This window comes from Bufo bufo, chromosome 1 (assembly GCF_905171765.1).
Source record: "Bufo bufo chromosome 1, aBufBuf1.1, whole genome shotgun sequence".
Taxonomy (NCBI): Eukaryota; Metazoa; Chordata; class Amphibia; order Anura; family Bufonidae; genus Bufo; species Bufo bufo.
In genome coordinates, this window is record NC_053389.1 from 138,738,346 (window position 1) to 138,760,411 (window position 22,066).

Sequence of the window (22,066 nt, forward strand, 5' to 3'; positions counted from 1 at the left end):
CGCCGTTTAAAGTTATTAAACATGCCCCCCTCACTCCTAATAGTACCGTATATCCGAATTTCTTCTGTATAATGCAGGCGGGCCGGGCGGCCGGCGCGTCCCTCAGTGACGTCACTTGTCTGCGCCGCCTGCTTCATTCATAAAGCAGGCGGCGCAGGCACGTGACATCACTGAGGGACGCGCCGGCCGCCCGGCCTGCCTGCCGGCATTATACAGAAGAAATTCGCACACCCCAAAGGCCGGCCCTGAACGAGCCCCCCCTTTACGGAGCCTGGCACCTGGGGGGCGCGCCCTACTATTTGAGAAGCACTGCCCTATAGGAATTAAAGGGGTTGTTCTATCTCAACAGTTATGGCATCTTGCTAGGATATGCCCTAAATTTCAGGCAGGTGCGGGTGGGTCTCTGGGATCCTCTGTTATGTCTAGAACGGGGCCTCCGAAGTGAAGAGGAGTGCAGCATAAGCAAGGCCTACCTCTCCATTTGCTGCTATGGGACTGCTGGAAATAGCCAAGGCAGCACTTGCCTATTTTCATAGCGGTCCATGGAGGTTGGCTGCGCATGCGTAGCTACCCTCCCTTCATTTCAGGATTTGTAAATCCTCAACATGCTTGCAAATTCATTACTAAAAGGACTGATGTGAATGGGGTTTGTAGCGTTTCCTAGCATTGTACTGTAATTTATTATTATAATTTTTTTTTGCACAAGCCACAACATCTGTACGTTTCCCCACATCTTCTGGAAGATCCAGCTGATCATCCTGAGCTATTGGAGTGCATGCACTGATTGGCTGTCTAGGAGCGCCCCTCTACAGTACAGTGCGGTACTACATGTGCTGTTCTCTATCTATACTGAATGTACTGCCCTTTACCTGTGCCAAGAAGAGCCGCTTGTTTGGGCACCAGGCTCCATTTTTTTCTGGTACACTGGGTACTGTACTGGACCCTGAAGAATATATATTATATGTAAGGACTTTCTTTATTATCAGTTATTTATCATTTTATTTTTATTCTTATTTTGGGTTTACATTTTGGGTCTTGGAACAAGCTACTTGTTTTCTAGTCTTAAAGGGGTATTCCCATCACAGACAGTGGGGGAATATCGCTAGGATATGCCCCCATTGTTTGATAGGTGCGGGTCCCACCTCTGGGTCCCGCACCTACAAGGAAAATGGAGAGGGGAGAGCTGTGGCTGGAGGATCCCGGGTTTCCCGGGTCCGTCCACCACCAAGCGCTGCTCCCATACAAGTTAATGGAAGCGCACCGCGCATGCGCAACCCCTACTCCTATTCATTTCTATGGGGCAGACAGAAATAGTCAAGCCAGCGCTCGGCTATTTTTTGGTGGCCCCATTGAAATGAATGGAGGGCGGCTGCGCATGCGCGGTGCGCCCTCTGTTCATATCCTCACTCTGTTCTCGGTGTAGGTGCGGGTCCCAGAGGTGCCTCCATTGTCTGAGATGGCAAAACCCCTTCAAGTTATATTTTCAACTTGGTCGTCCCAAAAAACAATTAATACTGTAACTTGGTGGACCATGGTTTTAAAATAGCTTACAGGGGTTGTCCCATTACAGCTTATCCCCTGATTGAACGGAGCTGTGGTCACGCATGCTGCTGCTGCTCTATACAAGTGTATAGGACTGTCAGAAAAAGTTGAGTACAAGTGCTTGGCTATCTCTGGCAGTCCCATAGAGCTGAAAGGAGTGGTGGATGTACATGCCTGTCTGCCGCTTCATTCAAACAGAGGAACATGGACCCCCAGTCCCAATCTTACACTTATCCCCTTGTCAAAGGATAGGGAAGAAGTTGATGTAATGAGACAACCCCTTTTGAAAGCGTTTTCTCACAAAAGGCAGTTATAATTAATCTACAGCATAAGTGATAAATGCACAATTGCTTTAAGCCTTCACCACTGATGCCTAGAGCATTATGGTCCATGGTAGCGGAATCCATAACGGAATTCTTAGATAACCTGAACCTTGTACGCCGAACTTGAAAACAGAAGTTCCATCAACACTACCCATGACAGCATGACCACTGTGAGAAACACAATAGACTGATGGGCGAGTATGCCCACTACACCTCCACCCAAAATTGATGTGACTGATGGAAGCTGCGCAAAAAAGGAATTTTTCCTCTGCGCTCCCCTAATAAAAAAAATTGTTTTTAATATATAAATGATTATTAACACCTTAAGGTGTTTGCATCTTTTTGTAAATGTAATTTTATTTTTTAGGATCTTATAAGGCTTATTTTATTCTAGATAATTTTAGAAGCAAATTTTTCAATTTTTAAGAAAATTTACGAAACCCACTTTTTTAAGGACCACTAAATTCTAAAGTCACTTTGTGACCACCCACAAATGACCATATTGTAGAAACTACACCCATCAAGTTATTCAAAACTGATTTTAACCCTTTAGGTGTTCCACAAGAATTAAAGGAAAAAGATTTCATTTTTACATTTCACTTTTTTGGTAGATTTTCTATTTTAATACATTTTTTCCTGTAACACATCAAGGGTTAACAGCAAAGTAAAATTCAATATTTATTGCCCTGATTCTGCAGTTTACAGAAACACCCCACATGTGGTCGTAAACTGCTGTATGGGCACACGGCAGGGCGCAGAAGGAAAAGAGCACCATATGGATTTTTGAGGGCAGATTTCACTGGGATAATTTTAAGTTGCCATATGACGTTTAAAGACCCCCTGATGCACCCCTAGAGTAGAAACTCCAAAAAAGTGACCCTTATTTTGGAAATTATAGGATAAGGTGACACTTTTATTGGTATTATTTTGTGGTATATATGATTATCTTATGTAGGGGCTCAGTTTTTGCGGCATGAGGTGACAGTTTGATTGGTACTATTTTGGAGTACATACTACTTTTTGATTGTTTGGTATTGCACTTTTTGTGATGAACGGTGACAAAAAAAATATTATTTTTTTGGCACTTTTTTTTTTTTTTCACCTGACAGGGTAAATCATGTGATAGAGCAGGTTGTTACGGACGTGGCGATTACCTAATTTGTCAATTTTTTTTATTTTATTTATTTTTTATATTTATTTTGGTTTTCCACAATAAAAGCATTTTCGAAAGAAAAACAATCATGTTTTTATGTCTCCATTTTCTGAAAGCCATATATTTTTTTTATTTTTTAGGCCATTGTCTTAGGTAGGGTCTCATTTTTTTGCAGGATGAGATGACTGTTTGATTGGTAGTATTTTGGGGTACATACTACTTTCTCGCCCAGTTTCCTTGGGGGACACAGAAGACCTTGGGTATAGCTCATCTCCATAGGAGGCGTGACACTAAGTGAAGACTGTTAAGCCCCTCCTCCACAGCTATACCCTCAGCCTGGAGAGAGAGACTGCCAGTTTTTTGCTTAGTGTCCAAGGAGGCAAGACACTCCCTGCTCTGCAGGGCTGGTTTCTCCTTGTTTCAATTTTAGATTTTTACTTTTTTCTTTTTGTTCCAGATCATCAGGGATAACAGAGTCGCACTAGACCTCTCTGTTCTCCCGGGGTTGAGCTGCGCCAGTGCCGGTCACCCGCACTGCTGCCTCCCCCACAGAAGGCAAGGTGGATCAGGGCAGCCCAGCTCCCCTACATCCCGCCAGCGCAAGGGTCGCCCGCACGCCAAGTCCCTCTTCCAGCGTCCTGCCACTACGGTGCCAGTAGCTGAAGGGGCGACCCTGCTGGAATGGACCGAGGGTGAAGACGGCTGTGGTAAGAGAGAGGCTTCTCCAGCCCTACGTCCCACACCCCCCCACCCTGGTCTCCTGCGTGCCTGACCCCCATACTGGGCCTCTAGTCCCCTGCTGGATCTATGCTGGCCCCTGGGGTGCCGCAGAGCGGCAATCTCCTTCTGCTCCCTGCCTGGCCCCCATAGACATGCAGCCAGTGGCTGTCCCCACAGCCAGCTACAGAAGCGGCGACATAGTTTATTTCTCTGGGTCCCCCCCCCCCCCATCTCCTACCGGAGTGTTGCTCAAAGCCTGAGGCTCCTGACGGCTGTAGAGTAAGGCCTCACCTCCGGCCGACATTGGTATCCTGGTGCGGCCGGGCGCCGCAAAAATCTTAGCCCAGGCTTCGCGGCCTGCTAGGCCGCCATTCCGGGTCCCTGACTCTTCCGGCCGCGGGGTGGGCTCCCGCGGCCGGCAAGCCGCCATTCGAGCCCCTGACTCTTCCGGCCGGCGGGGTGGGCTCCCGCGGCCGGCAAGCCGCCATTCGAGCCCCTGACTCTTCCGGCCGGCGGGGTGGGCTCCCGCGGCCGGCTTTGGGCTTGACTTCTATGCAGCAGGCCCCGGCCGACCGTTGGTGCCGGTCGGTGGGGCTCCGCAAATTTTGGCCCAGGCTTCGCGGCCTGCTGGGCTGCAATTCCGACCGGCCCGCGGGGTGGGCACCCGCGGCCGGTTTTGATGCGTCACTCCCCTCAGGTCCCGGCGGTACATACCGGGCGCCGCAAATTTAGACCCCGGCTTCACGGCCTACTAGGCCGCAAAATTCCGGCCTCTGGTGGAGGGGGCGGGAACTTCTCCAGGCGCGAATTCTTCCCGCCGGGAGGTTCCTCCGCCCCCAGGGGATCGCAGTGCCGCCCTCCAGGCCGGATCCATGTTAACCCTTTGGGTACAGGCCGGCTCCCAATGGGCCTGTATGGCTGGCCCCACTTTTCCTGACTATCTGTGCCCCTATAGGTGGCCCCCCTTTAGCCTCAGAGAAGCTGTGTTTTTAATGAGAAAAAAAAAAAAAAAAAAAGAAATAATAATAACAGATTTCTATTGGACTGCGCAGGACGCTGCAGCCTCATCAGTAGTGCTGCATGTCTGCATGCCCTCTTTCCACAGGTGGCATAGTGTTGCGCTCCCAACCTGCGTCGGTGCTAGGGCATTTCCCCTTTTAGGTGGTTTTCCTGCCCTCTTCCAGGATATGGCGCTGGCCAAGTGCATGCGGCCCTTCCGTAGGCAGCATTCATCATCTCTCCAGTTATGGTGCCTGCCATGTGCATCCCCCCCCCTCCTAGGCGGGATACTGCACTCTCCCTGGCTGCCGGCTGGCCATGTGCATGACCCCCTTTTAGGCGGAATACTGCACCTTCACCGGATACGGTGCTGGCCATGTGCATGACCCCCTTCCATAGGCGGAATGCTGCACTCTCTATGGATTTGCTGCCGGCCATGTGCGTGACCCCCTTCTCTAGGCGGAACGCTGCACTCTCACTGGATTCACTGCCGGCCAGGTGCGTGACCCCCTTCCATGGGCGGAACGCAGCGTTCTCACTGGATTCGCTGTCGGCCATGTGCGTGACCCCCTTCTCTAGGCGGAACGCTGCACTCTCACTGGTTTCACTGCCGGCCATGTGCGTGACCCCCTTCCATGGGCGGAACGCAGCGCTCTCACTGGATTCGCTCTCGGCCATGTGCGTGACCCCCTTCTTAGGCGGAACGCTACACTCTCACTGGATCTGTTGCCGATCATGTGCATGACCCCCCTTTTTAGGCGGAATACTGCACTCTCACCGGATACGGTACTGGCTATGTGCACGACCCCCTTCCATAGGCGGAACGCTGCACTCTCTCTGATGTGCTATGATGTACTTATGTACTATGTTGCTATGCTGCACTCTCACTGGTTTCGCTGCCGGCCATAGGCATGACTCAGGCAGCATACATACATCCCTCCGTCTGTGGTTGTTTTCTCGCAGGTACGTTGCTGGCCATGTGCATGTACCCCATACATGGCGGGGTGCTTGCACTCTCGCTGGATCCGCTGTCGGCCATATGCATGACCCCTCTTCCGTGGGCTGTGTACGCACTCTCGCTGGATTCGCTGCCTGCCATGGGCATGCCTTCCTTCCTTCCTCAGGTGACATACACACATTCTCACTGACTGTGTTTGTCTCTCACCAGTACGATGCTGGCCATGTGTATGACTCCCATACATGGCGGGGTGCTCGCACTCTCCCTGGATGAGATGCTGGCCATGTGCATTACCCCCCTTTTTTTCTGGGCGGCATGCTACACTCTCACCGGATACCTTGCTGGCCATGAGCATTGCCCTCTAACATGGGTGGAACGCTTGCACTCCCATTGGATACGGTGCTGGCCTTGTGCGTGGCCACCCCTCATTCCATGGGCAGAATTTGGCACGCTCATGAGATTCACAGCTGTCCTTGATGGCTGTGCTGGACTTGTACATATCCCCCTTCATTGGCAGAGTAGTTGCACTCTCGCTGAGTTCAGTGTTGGGTGTATTATTGCACACTCACTGAATGCTAGGATAACCCTGTGCATGTTCCCCTTTCACTAGGTGGACCTCCTGCGTTCCTGCTGGATTATAGGGTATGTCCTGCTTCTCTGAAGTAGGTACGGCTTTAAGCATCACTCCCCTTTGGGACCGGCCTTTGCACTCTTGCCGACTGCAGTTTGCCTGATACAATTCCCCCCTTTCGGGGCGGACTGCTTGCGTTCCATCGCATGCTATACTAGGCTTGTGCATAACTCCCTTTCAGGTTGCACTTTGCAATTCCGTACATGCTGTGGCACTCTGTGGCGAGCCCCCTTTTTCGCTGAATTAACCTTTTTGCAGTGAGCGGACGTTCTTGTGCGTTGTTTGGGCCGTGTATGCCTTCTCCTCCTGTAGGTGGGTTGGCCTCCTCACTGCTTACGGGCTGCTCGTACGTATGCCTCATCTACTTCCTGCGGCATACTTTTGTTTTCTTGGAAAACGATGCTTGCCGCAAACCTTGCACTCGTCTCTAAGGAGTTCATTCTGTCCACCTGACCCGGACGGGCTCTACTTGCTCTCTGCTGCACGGAGCTGTGTGGTACTCATTCATTTAGTTGGCCCTTCATCCCAGGGAGTGTTCATGGGTCCTAGATGCGTGCCCATTCGTCCTTCCGCGGTATTGCTTCCCTGCGCTAGTGGTCACATGGTCGAGAGTGCGGTTGTCTGGAGCGCCCCTCGGATTCTTCGTTGGCTCTGGCAGGACTGCGGTTCCCTTGCCTGCTGCAATTTCCTCCTCTTCGGATGTAGTGTGGTATGAGTCCTTCCTCTTGGCGCCTCTACGCTTCAGTCTGATCTGCTACCAGGTGCGGGCCGCTTTCTCGGGAAGGTCACCCAAATTCTCTTGGGTGCTCGATTTACCCAGGTCCGGAGGACCTCCGCCTTGGGTTCTTCAGGGTATTCGCCTTTTGCGAGGCGGTGAACCGGGCATCTCACAGTGTAGCAGGGTTCTGCTTTTGAGCTGTCCTATGGCTTCCCTGTTGCCACTCCTCCGTTCGGTTGGAGGGTGTTACGCCGGCCTCTGTCTCGACTACCTTATCTCGCCGGCTCTGTTTGGCTCCCGCTCGGTACAGATCACTCCGATGTGGCTTCTGTCCCGCCAGACTTCAGAGGTTGTTCCTTCACTGTCCTCCCCTCTGGGGAGAGCATGGTTGTTCATGTGGATGGTTCCGGTGTTCCTTTTGGCCTCGTACTGTCTCCCTTGTTCACACTGACTGTATTAGCTGTGCCTATTTACCGAGTCTACCGCGTTCTGTCTTCCCGCTGAGTGCAGTTTGCGTGGTCCTGCTGTAGACTTACCTTCTCGGTAACTTGGGGAGGACTACCTTTCGGTCCAGATTGTCCTTTGATCTCCTACACCGGGACTGTAGAACATGGCTACATCAGCATGAACTTTAGCCTGTCTTGTCCTGGCATCTGGCGGATGCTGGGCGGACCCTTTGGTTCCTTTCCGTCTGTCCTTCTGCTCCCCCACTTGGGTGGATACGGGACAACGTTGCTCGGGGGCCGACGGGACCAGTTTTGTCGACTTCTGCCCGTGTTACTGGTCTGCGCCTGATCACATTTGGTTTTTAGCCCGCTTGCCAGGCGACTCCAGCGGGTTCGCTACTGTCCGCTCCTGGCTGTATTTCGGCCAGGATCTGTCGTAAGATGATTTTTTTATCTGGGGTTCTGTGGGAAGCTGTGCATTCCCCACTCTGACTTTTTCTCTCCCCATGGTTCTGTCTTTTTTCCAGTCCGGCCTGGACCTGGGACTGGGATTCCTTTACTTGAGGTATCAAGTGTCAGCGCTGTTCTTCCTCTTCCAGCGTTCCCCGGCCCTCTGGGCCTGTCAAGACCTTCTTACTCGAAATGGCTCTTTGGTTCCTCTGTACTGTCCTTCGGTACCGCCCTGGGAACTACATACTGAGTTCTCGGCGCTCCAATCTTGTCCTTTGGAGCCGTTACAGAAGTTCTCTCTACCCCGCCTGTCCTGTACGGTTGTGTTTCCGTATCAGTCGTGTCTCTGACGGGTGCCTGAATGGCCCCTTTTTGTTCTGAGCCTTCTGTCTTTTCCCAGGACAGGGCTGTTCTACATCCCGTTCCTTCCTTCTGAAGGTGGTGTTTGCCTTTCGCTTCAACACTTCACCGATTTGGACGTTGTTTGGGCCTTGCAGTTTTTACTTGGAGATCTCCGACTCTTGTCGACGTTCGGTCTCTTGGGTTTCCTGGAGGTCCGCGCTTAGAGTTGACGGACTCCAGGGTGGTTTTCCTCCGCTTTATCAGATTGGCTATTGCTGAGGTTACCGCACCGTGGGCAGGATTCTGCCTTTGCTGTCACCGTTCATTTCACCAGAGCGGTCGGTGCCTCCTGGGCCGGAGGCATTGGGCTTCGGCCATGCATTTGAGCAAGGCGGCCACAGGTCTTCCTTGCACGCTTTACAGAGTTCTACAGGGTGCATACTCTGGCTTCGGCGTATGCTGCCTTGGTCCGCCTGGGTCTGCAGGCGGCGGTTCCTTGATGCCTTCGGGTGCTTCGCCTTGGAGCTGTGGTCCCTCCCCTTTTGGACTGCTTTTGAACGTCCCAAGGTCTTCTGTGTCCCCCAAGGAAACTGGGCGAGAAAACGAGATTTTTGTATAACTTACCAGTAAAATCTCTTTCTCGCTCTTTCCTTGGGGGACACAGCACCCACCCATTCGTTGTTTTTCTCTACACGGTTTCCGAGTTTGTGTTACCCGTTGGGTAGTTGGCTTGTTGGTTCCTTGTTGGACTTTGCCTTTTCTCACTGCTTGGACACGCAACTGGCAGTCTCTCTCTCCAGGCTGAGGGTATAGCTGTGGAGGAGGGGCTTAACAGTCTTCACTTAGTGTCACGCCTCCTATGGAGATGAGCTATACCCAAGGTCTTCTGTGTCCCCCAAGGAAAGAGCGAGAAAGAGATTTTACTGGTAAGTTATACAAAAATCTCGTTTTTTGATCATTTGGTATCAAACTTTTTGTTAGGGATATCCCGATACCGGACATTTGCACGAGTACTTGCAAATGTCGCCGATACCACGGCCGATACCTCATGGCCGTGCAGCAGCGGGTCCCGTGTCCCAGATGATCAGCGGCTGCGGTGGCGGGTCCCATGTTGTCTTCTGGGCAGCGGCTGCGCTGCTCCCAGCCAATCAACGTGGGGACGGCAGCGTGTCCCAGCTGATCGGTGTGGGTGCAGGACTTCTGTTCCGCGGCTCCCAAGTTCCATGCGGTTGCCTAGCATTGGGAGGAAGTTAAAGCCACTTCCTCCCAGTACTCTGGTGCATCTGCATGGGAAGGATTACAGCAGGCCAGGTGGGTATGCCGCATGAAATGGAGGAGAAATTCTGTTAATTTCTCTCAGTTTCATGTTAAAACAGGCTATCCGGGCATGCTGGGAGTTGTAGTTTTGCAACAGCTGGAGGCACATTGGTTGGGAAACACTGTTATATGCCCATTTATTAACCCTTGTACAAAGGAAAAGTAAAGCAGTTGTCCATAGCAACCAAATTCCAGCTTTAATTAATAATAAGGCTCAAAATGGGTAACTTGAGAGCTATTTTTCTAATAGAAACGTACAATTTCAGTAATTTAAAGTATATTACAAAAATGATCAGGACCACTGATCCTACACATTACAAAAATAAAAAAAGAATGACGGTTACACTTTAAGAGTATTCTAGATACAAACATTTTTCACCTATCTATCCATTAGATAGGCGACAAATGTCAGATGGGTGGGGACAGCTATTTCTGTCACCCCTGTAAGGGTCCATTCACACGTCCGTGTGTGTTTCGTGGATCCGCAAAACACGGACACTGGCAATGTGCGGTCCGCATTTTGCGGACCGCACATCGCTGGCAGTAATAGAATATGTCTATTCTTGTCCGCAATTGCAGACAAGAATAGGGCATGTTCTATTTATTTTGGGCCCCATAGAAATGAATGGGTCCGCAATTCCGTTCCGCAAAATGCGGAACAGAATTGCGGACTTGTGAATGGACCTTAAGAGTTGAATGGACTGTACAGAATCAAAAAAAATGTACATTTCAAGAGTTAAAAAGAAAAATCTATTCTTCTGGTCCTGAACCTTGTCTTCTTAGGTTACTTTCACACTAGTGTTGTTCGGATCCTGCAGGTAGTTCCGGCAATGGAACTGCCTGCCTGATCCGGAGAACCGTATGCAAACGGAAATCAGTTTTTTCCAGAGCCGTTAGATGGATCTGATGAAATACCGGATCCATCTCATCCGGTATCATCCGGAATAACTGATCCGGTATTTAATTTTTTACAAAGATCATAAGAGAAAATAGCTCCTCCTATGTCCCGGCACAATTTCCGGAACACTTCGTACCGGATCCGGCATTAATACATCTCTATGGAAAGTGCGGTAGTGTCTCAGGATTTTGTCCGGTCAAATACCGTACAAGGAACGGAACGGAAGACATCCTGATGCATACTGAACAGATTGCTTTCTATTCACAATTCATTAGGACAAAACTGATGAGTTTTTTTCCGGTATTGAGACCCTTTACTGGATTCAATACCGCAAAAGAATAACGCAAGTGTGAAAGTACCCTTATCAGGCCTTTGGGTTATTTATGGGCCGTTATCCGTGGTCAGGAATTTCCCAGTTGCTGGAGTGAAGTTCAGTCGTCAGACACATTAGTGCTGGGTTACCTGTGCAGCCGGCAGCAGATCCCTGGCAGCAGCACATGCTCATGTGGGCGGCGTGTATTTCTGACCAGCCGTCAGAGCTCAGCACGACCCCCAGATTTCATTAAGGTTTTGCCAAAGTGAAATCTGTGTCTGGATAGATTAACTCTCCAGCTGTAAACAGGTTGCAAAATGAACTGTTTTCAGACAGCTGGCGGGTCTGTGTCAGCCCCTGCGGCATGTTTAGCCTCCAGTACAGTAAATCCAGCGTCCGCAGGGAGCCATTGCCCTGCATTAACGGGACAGCCTCATTCAGAAGAGTTAGACTCCAGTAAAAGGATTGGAGGTAAAGGGTGATGTAGACGTGAGAGGATAATGTCTGCACAGCCGTGGCTTCATGCCGCTCTTGATTCTGAAGGTGGCAGCTCCTTTGGGTGGACATTAGAGGGAATTAGTGCCTTAAACCTCTGGAACCCGATACTTGATGTTACTTGGAGTGCAGGCTAGTTATCACCTTCTCACTCCTCGCCTGCTGGCTCTTTTATGGGGTCATGACATACAATTAGCTGGCACCCAAATAAGTGGTTTAGACATTGATAGATTGGGAGCCGAAATAAGCACAGAAGATGAGGGTGCATAGCATTAACCATTTACTAACTGGGGAAAGTTTCTCCATAGGTATTGTAGTTGTCCAACTTATAGAAGACGATAGAGCGTGAGCTATTGTTCCCTGTTTTCAGGCTATAGAGAAGCTATGAGATAACGGGACATCCAGAGAAATCTTGTTGAGAAGACAATATCACTGAAGTTACCTAGCTCGGAGATGTTTGGAGTCGCAGTGTTCTTCACGCTGAAACCCTAAAGGGTCATGACATTTGATTGAGCATTGGGGTCCCTTCCCTTCAAACTCTATAAGTCCATGCTTATGTATCCAAATCCCGAACCACCACTCTCTCACGTACTTGCCAACATTTAGGTCTCATCCTCACAGCTAGATCCTATTTTTAGTCTGCAAAACACGGATCCTGGAAAAATAGCTACCACGTGCATTCCATTTTTCCCCACTCTTAGCAAAAGAAAGAACTCTTCTCATCCACAAAAACAGCACTCTGAATAAAAACATGATTGTGTGCATGAAGCCTTAGGCCTCTTTCAGACGGGAACACCCGTTGCGTTACGGGAACACACGCGAGTGCAAACCATTGTAATGCGTTTTGCACTCGCGTGAGAAAAATCACGCATGTTTGGTACCCAAACCCGAACTTCTTCACAGAAGTTCGGGCTTGGGATCGGTATTCTGTAGATTATATTATTATAACCATGTTATAAGGGAAAATAATAGCATTCTGAATACAGAATGCATAGTAAAATAGGGCTGGTGGGGTTAAAAATAAATAAATAAATAATTTAACTCCCCTTAATCCACTTGCTCGCGCAGCCCGGCATCGCCTTCTGTCTCCTTTGCTGAACAGGACCTGTGGTGACGTCACTCCGGTCATCACATGATCCATCACTATGGTGATGGATCATGTGATGACCGGAGTGATGTCACCACAGGTCCTGTTCAGCAAAGGAGACAGAAGGAGATGCCGGGCTGCACGAGCAAGTGGATTAAGGTGAGTTAAATGATTTTTTTTTTTTTTAATTAACCCCTCCAGCGCTATTTAACTATGCATTCTGTATTCAGAATGCTATTATTTTCCCTTTTATAACCATGTTATAAGGGAAAATAATAATGATCGGGTCTCCATCCTGATCATCTCCTAGCAACCGTGCGTGAAAATCGCACCGCATCCGCACTTGCTTGCGGATGCTTGCGATTTTCACGCAACCCCATTCACTTCTATGGGGCCTGCGTTGCGTGAAAAACGCAGAATATAGAGCATGCTGCGATTTTCACGCTACGCACAAGTGATGCGTGAAAATCACCGCTCATGTGAACAGCCCCATAGAAATGAATGGGTCGGTATTCAGTGCGGGTGCAATGCGTTCAACTCGCGCATCGCATCCGTGCGGAATACTCGCGCGTGTGAAAGGGGCCTAAAGTGGCAAACTTTGCATTATTCAGTCGTCCAGAGTGTGTACATGAGGGATAACACTATTTCTGGCCATTATATGACTTGCATCTGGCGTGTTATTGCAGTTTTCCTCTGTGCTTGCTGGATATCTGGTTTGCATACCTCTCAGACATGGTTTGTGGAGACTAACTGCCATCTACTGCACAGAGAAAGTAGAGGAGAATCTCCTTTCTAACTGTCTCACAGTCACTCAGAAGCAACCCCAGGATAATGGAGGACATTACAGAGAAGTACTGTGCTTGTGCTGAGCTATAAACTTCCTATGTAGCTGTGTAGACTGCTTGTCTGTGTATGTCTAGCCTCACTCCTCTCTCTCCATAGACTTGGGTTGACAGTGTGTAATATGATCCAACAGAGATGATCCTTCCTGACAGGGGAAAAAAAGCATTTGTCAAAGTAAAAAGCAATTAGCAGGGGTGTGGCAAGACTGTTGGCAAGTGTCCCCACAACCATCACTACCGTAAAACTTTTGGCACATGTGTCTGCCATTATACCACTGGTGTAGCTACCATAGATTTAGTGCACCATGGACAGAGCCACTTTTGGTACACCTACACCCTACACTGGCCATGATGCCACCCAGCACCTTTCCCTCTTGCATGATTAACAGTGCCTGAGATGTCAGAAGGTGCGGTGATGACGCAGATGAAGCCTCGTGCACCGACTGTAGTGGCCCCACCCACATTGCGCATAAAAACCGTATTTAGGAGAATTTTTGCGAGAAAGCTATGGTTATGTCTTGGGACAAAAAGACCTGCCCAACAAAACAGTATGCATACTATGAAACTGATTTTGGGAGGTGACAGACTCCCTTTAAAGGGCTTCTGTCACCCCCTACAGTCATTTTTTCATTTTTTGGCTACTTAAAATCCTTATACTGTGATTTATCAGTATATAGTGCTCTTACTCTTTTTCGTTCAGTAGTTTCTTCAAAAAACAGACTTTTATAATATGTAAAGTCCCCTCTACCAGCAAGTAGGGGCGGATACTTGCTGGTAGCAGCCGCATCCTCCTTTCATAAAGACGCCCCCTCCGCATATTGATTGACAGGGCCAGCGAGTGCTCTCGTCCTCTGGCTGGCCCTGTCTGCGTTTTAAATCTCGCGCCTACGCCGTACTGGTCTTCAGTCGGCGCAGGCGCACTGAGAGGAGGACGCTCGCTCGGCCGCTCCTTCCTCAATGCGCCGATGACGTCACATCTACACCAGGCGCACTGACGAAGAAGCGGCCGAGCGAGCGTCCTCCTATCAGAGCGCCTGCGCCTACTGAAGACCGGTACGGCGAAGGCGCGAGATTTAAAACGCAGACAGGGCCAGCCAGAGGACGAGAGCACTCGCTGGCCCTGTCAATCAACATGAGGAGGGGGCGTCTTTATGAAAGGAGGATGCGGCTGCTACCAGCAAGTAGCCGCCCTACTTGCTGGTAGAGGGGGTAATTTACATATTATAAAGTCTGGTTTTTTTAAGAAACTACTGAACGAAAAGAGTAAGAGCACTAAATATTGATCGCAGTATAAGGATTTTAAGTAGCCAAAAAATGAAAAATGACTGTAGGGGGGTGGACAGAAGCCCTTTAAGTTCCATACAAACTGTCTGGATACATATCCAGTGAGCTCCCCCTAGAGGTGGCAGCATTAGTATGAAATTAATTGGAACATTATGTTGGGCCTAAATATAGTATAAAAGTATTCCATATGTAGTACATTTGCAGAGCTGCCCATGGGGTGTGTTATTTTTGTATTTTTTCTTTTCAGTATTTTTTTTATTAAGACCTTCTTGTCTGTCAGAGCCGCGATGAAAGTCGTTAATGCTCCCTGATCTTTTTCACTGTTGTGCAATTGAAATGTTTTGGCAATCGCCTCAGCTACCCAGGACAGCATTTTTAGATGAGCCATGCCCAGTGATGACAATGTCTCATTAATTGCCAGGGCTATAAAGAAGCACCTGTCCATTGGTGCAAGCTACCCGCCAGGACAGTGTGTCTCAGCTGATCTTCTGGGTCAGCATTCGATCCAAGCCGCCTTAGTAACCCGACAGATTATAACCCAAATCGAATTGTTCACAACGCCTCAGCTACTTGTATATTGATTTATATAGTTAGATCTTGGCACTCTCACTACATCCCTGCCAGATGGCTTTAAAGTTTAATGGCTTCTTATGTTTGCTTGTTTTTGCTTGTTCACTGCTGTGGATCATTTTATTGATTTTTATTTTTATTTTTTTTCCTCCAAAATTGAGTGATTCCCTTGTGGACATTTGTAAAATCTCTAGTTAAGCTGATTTAAAGGTGGTTTTTCCAGGATTTAAAAATACATATGAACATGCAAAGATAACAACATATGCAATATACCTTACAGAGTCCCCTCTATTTCCTCGCGCCTCTTAGACAAAGAGGGAGGACTGGTTTAAAAGAGGTCTGGAAGGAGCTATTATGTCAAATTAGGGAAACCAAGATTGAATAGAGGTGGAGAGTGGTGACATCTATTGTCTTCCACTTACAATGCCTTCTAACACCTCTCCTGCAGTTTAGCCCATTTACTCAAATGTGAAACTTTTTTTTCTCTCCCTGTTTCAATTTCACAAATCAGTTTCTCCAGCCTCCTGCCCATATTAATTTGTCAGGCTGGAGATTCACTTTTAACAAGTTTAATAGGTAAATGAATTTGTCCACTTTATTCTTTGGAATCGCTCTTGAATCGGCTAAATACACAGTCCTAGTCCTAGCATTTAACAGGATTGTCTTATGAGCCACTTTTCATGTTCTCCATTGACTTTAACAAGTGCAGAGAGCCATCAACGAAGAGCATTTCTCGCTCTATGGGGCCTGTCCTGTATAATTATATGGCTGTAATGTAAAGCGGCAACTTCCCCAATGATTCCTGCTGATTGGCTTCCTGGAACTGGTCGTGATGAGACACCCACTTTTAGGGCCCCTACACACATACATTTGCTGTGGGTGTTTTTCCATATTGCATGCATATATTATTTTTCCCCATGCCAATTTTTGCTAATGAAATTTGTATATGCCATTTTTGTTTTCTGTTTTTCTTCCGTACTGAAGGGGAAGAGAAAACACGTGAAATGTCAAAAGCTTCCAATATGCTCTGTTTAAAATAAAAATAAAAAAGAGAATGAAAATGCCACCAAGTAGAGAATGCGTCATTAGGCAAAAAACGCTTGTGTATTTCCCATAGAGGCTTGGCTAACGTCTGGAACTGGCGTTTTCACAGCAAAAATGGCACCAAAAACCACAGGTGCAAAAAAAACAATACCAAGAGGGTACCCATGTATTTTCAACCTTAAGGGGATTGTGTAAGAATGGTGAGTTTTGACAACCCCCCTCCTCCTCCCATTCTGCAGAAGCTGCAAAGGGAATATTTCTTCCCTACTTCCTGGTGCCAGCTCACCGTTCCTTCTTCTGCGGGCCTGCGATGTTCTGCTGGGCTCTAGAGATGTCAACATCTGGTTTGACATTGCTGCAGCCAATCGCAGGCCACAGCGTGCCCGGCTCCCCTTGCATTATGACAAATGTCACATGAGATAAGGGTGACCAGACGCCGCCTCGGCCAGTGATTGGCTGCGGCGATTTCAAACTGGATATAGCCATTGCTGTAGCCCAGCAGAGCATCGCATGCCATTTACAGAATGGGGACCGGAGGGAGCTGAAACTGGTGGTGGGGAACAGTTGAGAAAAAGCGCTGAGTATTCCATGGGCCGTTTTGGTATTGCAGCACATCATTCATGTGAGCTGCAGTACTTGACACAACCCATGGACAAGAGAGGTGTGTGGTTTCCATAATATAATTTTTTTTGTTGTTATATTCTTTGTTTTGTGCAACCCTTCCGCCGTAAGTCCTGCAGTAAATTGAGCAGTTGTCCCTGATATTTGGAATGCGATGCCCCCTGCAGACCCACTGACTGTTAATGTATTAATGACAGCCACTGATTTAAGCATGAAATTAAGTTGGATGTTTTCCATCCCCCATAGAAGCCAGTAATTAACCCGCTGTGCAAAACATCACTCGTACCCACGGCACCGGGCAAGGAATAAGAAATCCATTGTATTGGCAACGGCTTGCATTGACTGAGATGCTTTGTGTCGAGGAATGTGCAGGGATATAATCCATCGAAATCCTGTGCTGACAGACGCAGCTATGTAAAGGGGGCCGTATGACCCAGTCAAGTCTGGGACAAAACCTGACAGTCACTTGAGAAGGCAGGTTCTGGAGAAGTGATTCTTGTACGGTGAAAATCACCCGTCGCTCACACCTGCCGCTGACTGTCAAAGCCACGTCGACTCGGGTGCCTTGTATCTGTGGCAGGGGCCGTTCACCACATTACCCTCTCTTTACTTTTATATTTCTCAGCTGTTTGACATTCTTATTTTAGAAACACTTTGGCTTTCTTTACAGTTTTTTTCCTCCAAAACAGCAGCTGACAGTCTCCTCGGGCGACAATGGTTATGATATCAGGGTACCTGGAATTTCATGGGACTGGGTGGAATTTTTTTTTTTTTCCTAAGTCTGGGTTAATTCTGTTCCAGGACCAGAGAACAGAAATCTCTTGTGTTTTTTTTTTAAAGATTTTAACAGTAAATACAAAAAATAAAAAGGTAACAGCAACAGATAATATTTAGGTTATTTTAAAATAAATATTTAAAGTTTGGAAAAATTAAAATTTATTTTTGTATTCATATCACACTAACACACAAAACGACATTGAGTTGGATGTTTGTTTTCAGACTGATAACGTCGGACGGGGAACAACACATCCATATCCAGATGTTTATGATGTTTTTTTAGATTTGTTGTGTATGGATGTAATTTTTTTGCACAAAACAGATCTGCAAAATACAGACACCTTCCATCAATAGACTGTTCTCATCCGCAATATGGACAAGAACAGGACAGGCCTAAGGGCCAGTTCACACATCATGCTTAAAAAAATCAGCCCAGAATGTTAGGCCGGTTCACTTCATTACAAAGCTGAATTTTCCACTTCAGGTTTTTTGAAGCAGATCTGCGCCAAAAAAAGCGTGGAAAATGCACAAAAACTGCATGGACTTTTTTAGAGGTGTTTTTTTTTTCCAGCCTCCTTTGCATCTCAATGGGAAATTCAGCACTGATTCTGCCCCAAGATAGGAAGCGGTGCTTCTTTTTTTTTTACCAAAAAAATAAATAAAATGCAAGTACTGCTTTCCATTGAAATGAATAGGAGGCTTTTTAAAACATTTTTGGAGATGATTTTGAGGCAGGAACACTCCAAAATCGACGCTAAAAAAACGCTGTGATCTGGCCCTTAGACACCCTTATGAGGTTGTCGAGAATTAGTTAAAAAAAAAAAGTGTCTGCTTTTTGCAGAAATTGCTCCACACTTGTGTCTGGCATATTGCAGCTTGAAGTTAATTTACTCAAATGGGGATGAGAGGGAATACCAGACACAACCTATAGACATGAGTGGCACTGTTTTTTGGACAACTTGGAGGATGTGTCACCTCTCCTGATTATGTCTGTTTTAGTAACTAATTGCGTTCCCAATGCTGTAACAGTTCTCAGGCTTCTTTCATGTAACTCTGTTGGGATGTTTCTCTATTAATCCTATGTGACACAGTGAGAGGTTTGGTCTGGGAAAACAGGTATTTTCCTCCCAGCATGTGCTGCTGGCTGATTTACAGCCAGGTGAGGTCAAATACCGGACCAGATTTTAAATGCCGGTCTGGTTTTGGCGGCACCTGGCTGTCCTTAAATAGGCAGCTGGGCTCAGAAGCCAGGTCTCTGTGTTGGGATCTGGGAAGCCTTGTGTCTGGATGAAGGCTTGCTACCTGTTTGGTGTAAAAAGAGGTTGGTGCTGCTATGGTCAAGGACTCTTGAGGCAGAATTGCCGCATGGTTTGAATTACCACCAACACCGCAAGGTGACTTTTTGTTGGATTATGACTGCTTGTTTTATCACTTGCCTAAAGTGTGAATAAAACACTGAACTGTTTGATCCAAAGAACTTGTTGTTGCCTCTATACTGCGTCCACTAATCCCGTCTATCAGAGCGAAACCCCACACCTACTAGAAGTTTTCGAATAAATGTACATCTGGGTGTTATCAGTTGGGGGAGGGGTGGGGGCCCTGCACATACACTGTCGGTACTGATGGATAATGTCATCCTGTGCAGAGACACACCCACAATTGGTAACAACCAAATGTATCTTTTTTTTTTTTTTTAAACTTCCAGCAGGAATAATAGAGGAGCAACACAACATATAGTCATTTAATTTAGAATACAATTATTTACTAAAACAGATCAGAAGTGTAGTGGTCCTCTATAAGTTTGACTTATACATTACTGTTATATTAATATATTACACTGAAAGAAGTTTGTCTGTTTTTAAATGGGGCGTTTTTGACGTTGTTTTGTATACTTAGTTAATTCTTTTATTGTACGTTTTACAAAAAATCTGGGCAAATCACTAGAAAAATGCCACTTGTGAATGCAGCCTAAGGCTCATGCACACAGCCGCAGCCTATTTTTGGTCTGCAAATTGCGGATCTGCAAAACACGAATACCGGGCGTGTGCGTTCTGCATTTTGTGGAACAGAATGTCCGGCCCACAATAGAACAGTCTTATTGTCCGTAATGCGGACAAGGATAGGACGTGTTCTATATTTTTTACGGGACCACTGAATGCACATATGGATGCAGGCAGCACAAGGTGTGTTGTCCGCATCTTTTTGCGGCCCCATTGAAGTGAATGAGTCCGCATCCGAACCACAAGAAATGCGGATCGGAAGCGGACAAAAAAATCTGCGCATGAGCCCTAAGGAGCAGGGTGGGTCAAGGACTTGGCACGTTTGCCTGGCAGTAGTGGGGTCCTGAGCGCAAATCGCCCCTGGGGCAACGTCTCTCTATGTATGTTTTGCTTTCCTATAAAATTGGCCCTAATTTAGTCCTAGCTTGTAATCTCCATCATAGTAAAGTTCCTGTAATCCAGCAACAATGGTCCTTTCTAGATGCCGGATCTTAGATATTCTGGATTTGCTTTTATAACTGATTTAATCGGGAAGTTGTTTCTCTGCTCGGTCTTCTGGTTCCATTTTGAACTTTATTTTTTATTGGAATTTATTGTTTCCTTTCTGGCAAAGTTTTAGGATTCCTTCAGGACACAAGTGTATCCCAAACCGTTTTAGCCCAGTTGGCATTTCCCATGGTTCTCTCTGATGGGGTTGGGGCCCTATTAATCAAACGTAAACCAGGAAACAATGGGTAATGTTTTAAATCGTGGCATCTGAGCGATGCAGCTGCTGAGGTCACAGAGTGGGCGCAGAGTGTGGGCTCTTACTTACATGAGCTCCCCAAAGAGCTGAGAATAGTTCCCTGTGTAAATTCCTAAATGTGCTGTCATCCTCACAACCTTCACACATGGAAACTCCAAACTCCCTTTATTAACCCTGTCATTTATTATATTTTTTTCTGTATCTCATATATTTTTAGATTTATGTTTTTTAATTTTCTGATTTGTACATTTGTTGCACATAATTATGAGGCAATGATTGTGCTTGAGCTGCTATTGCCAGCATTCAGAGAGATGCTTTACAGCAGCAACCTGTACCCTGGAGATATTCATTGACTTCTATGGGAGAGCGTTGTGGGTGACCTCTTACCCCTGCAGAGGTCCTTGTACAGGGAGTTGTGTGTGCCTCAGGGGATGGACTGATGTCTTACCTTTCATGGTAATCCTGATTGTGATGATAATGAGATGAATACTGAAAAACTGATTTCCACAGAACAGGTAAGCATGTTAACTGTCTTTAGTGGCTAGAATGAAAACTACAAAAAAAAATCTTAAATATGTTTAATTAAAAAAACTTGATTTAAACAAGGTTTTTATTTTATTTTATTTATTCTGACACATTCCCTTTTAATTGACCCATAAAAGTCAGCACAAGATGTGAAAATTACCATTTAAAGAGGACTAGTCGTCTCTCCTGGCACGTTCCTCTGTCATTCCTTCTGGAAATGTGCTAATCGATTAACAATTAGGTGTTACCAATTGGGCGTGTTTAACTAAGAATGGTGGCAGCCAGTTGTCAATTTATTCACCGATTTTCAAGAAGGAATACATTTTTTTTTTCTATAACATTTTTTATTTAGATTATATTTTTAGTCCCCGTAGGGGACTTGAACTTTGCGATCCCCTGTTCACCATATAAAAAACGCAGTGTATTGTCCTTTACAGTAAATCTGACCTAACGAGGTTGCACCATCACTGTACCATAATGACCATGCTGCCATGATGTGCAAGGAAGGGGTAAAGGATTGTATTAGTAAAGAAATACATGTCGGGTCTTTTCACTAGAGTATCCCACCAATGTCCAGTCTGTGGGGATGTGATGCCGATGCCACTTTGTTCTAGCAATCTACCTGGAGGGCCCCAACCCAATTGACAGTGAGGGCATTAGTGATATGTCAGCAATGTCTTTACTGGAACTGATCCTGCAGTCATCCTCCCTTCCATCTGTCCAATAGTTCCTACTAATGGTACGGCCACGAGGCACAGCCACTGTATGGCCAGTACCACGCAGCCGTGCAAGCTGCAGGAGGATCATATTAACTGACTAGAACCGAATTGTTGATTTGGTGTTGATTGTTAAAAGGGTTAAAGCTTTGAACCCGGACATATCCCCATCTTCACTCCTCCGGCCCGCCTAAAGGGGTTGTCTGAACCCGGACAACTCCTTTAAGCTACATTCACACGACCGTATGTGTTCTGCGGTCCATATGGCATCCATTTTTATTTTTTTTGCGGATCCATTGTAACAATGCCTATCCTTGTCCGCAAAATGGACAAGAATAGGACATGTTCTATTTTGTTTGGGGCTGCGGAACGGACATGCGGATAGCACACGGTGTGCTGTCCGCATTTTTTGCGGACCCATTGAAATGAATGGGTTTGCATCCTATCCGCAAAAAAAATAAAACGGAACGGACACAGAAACAAAATACGTTCGTGTGAATGCAGCCTAAATGACGGCACAATTTTACTGGTTACCCTGTGTCCTCTAACA

At 46.9% G+C, this 22,066-nt stretch overlaps 1 protein-coding gene across 1 annotated transcript in view; it reads left to right on the forward strand.

The window, feature by feature from the left end:
* WRAP73 (WD repeat containing, antisense to TP73) overlaps nt 1-22,066 on the forward strand; it is a 77,247-nt gene that overhangs the window by 20,423 nt on the left and 34,758 nt on the right. The window lies entirely within an intron of this gene.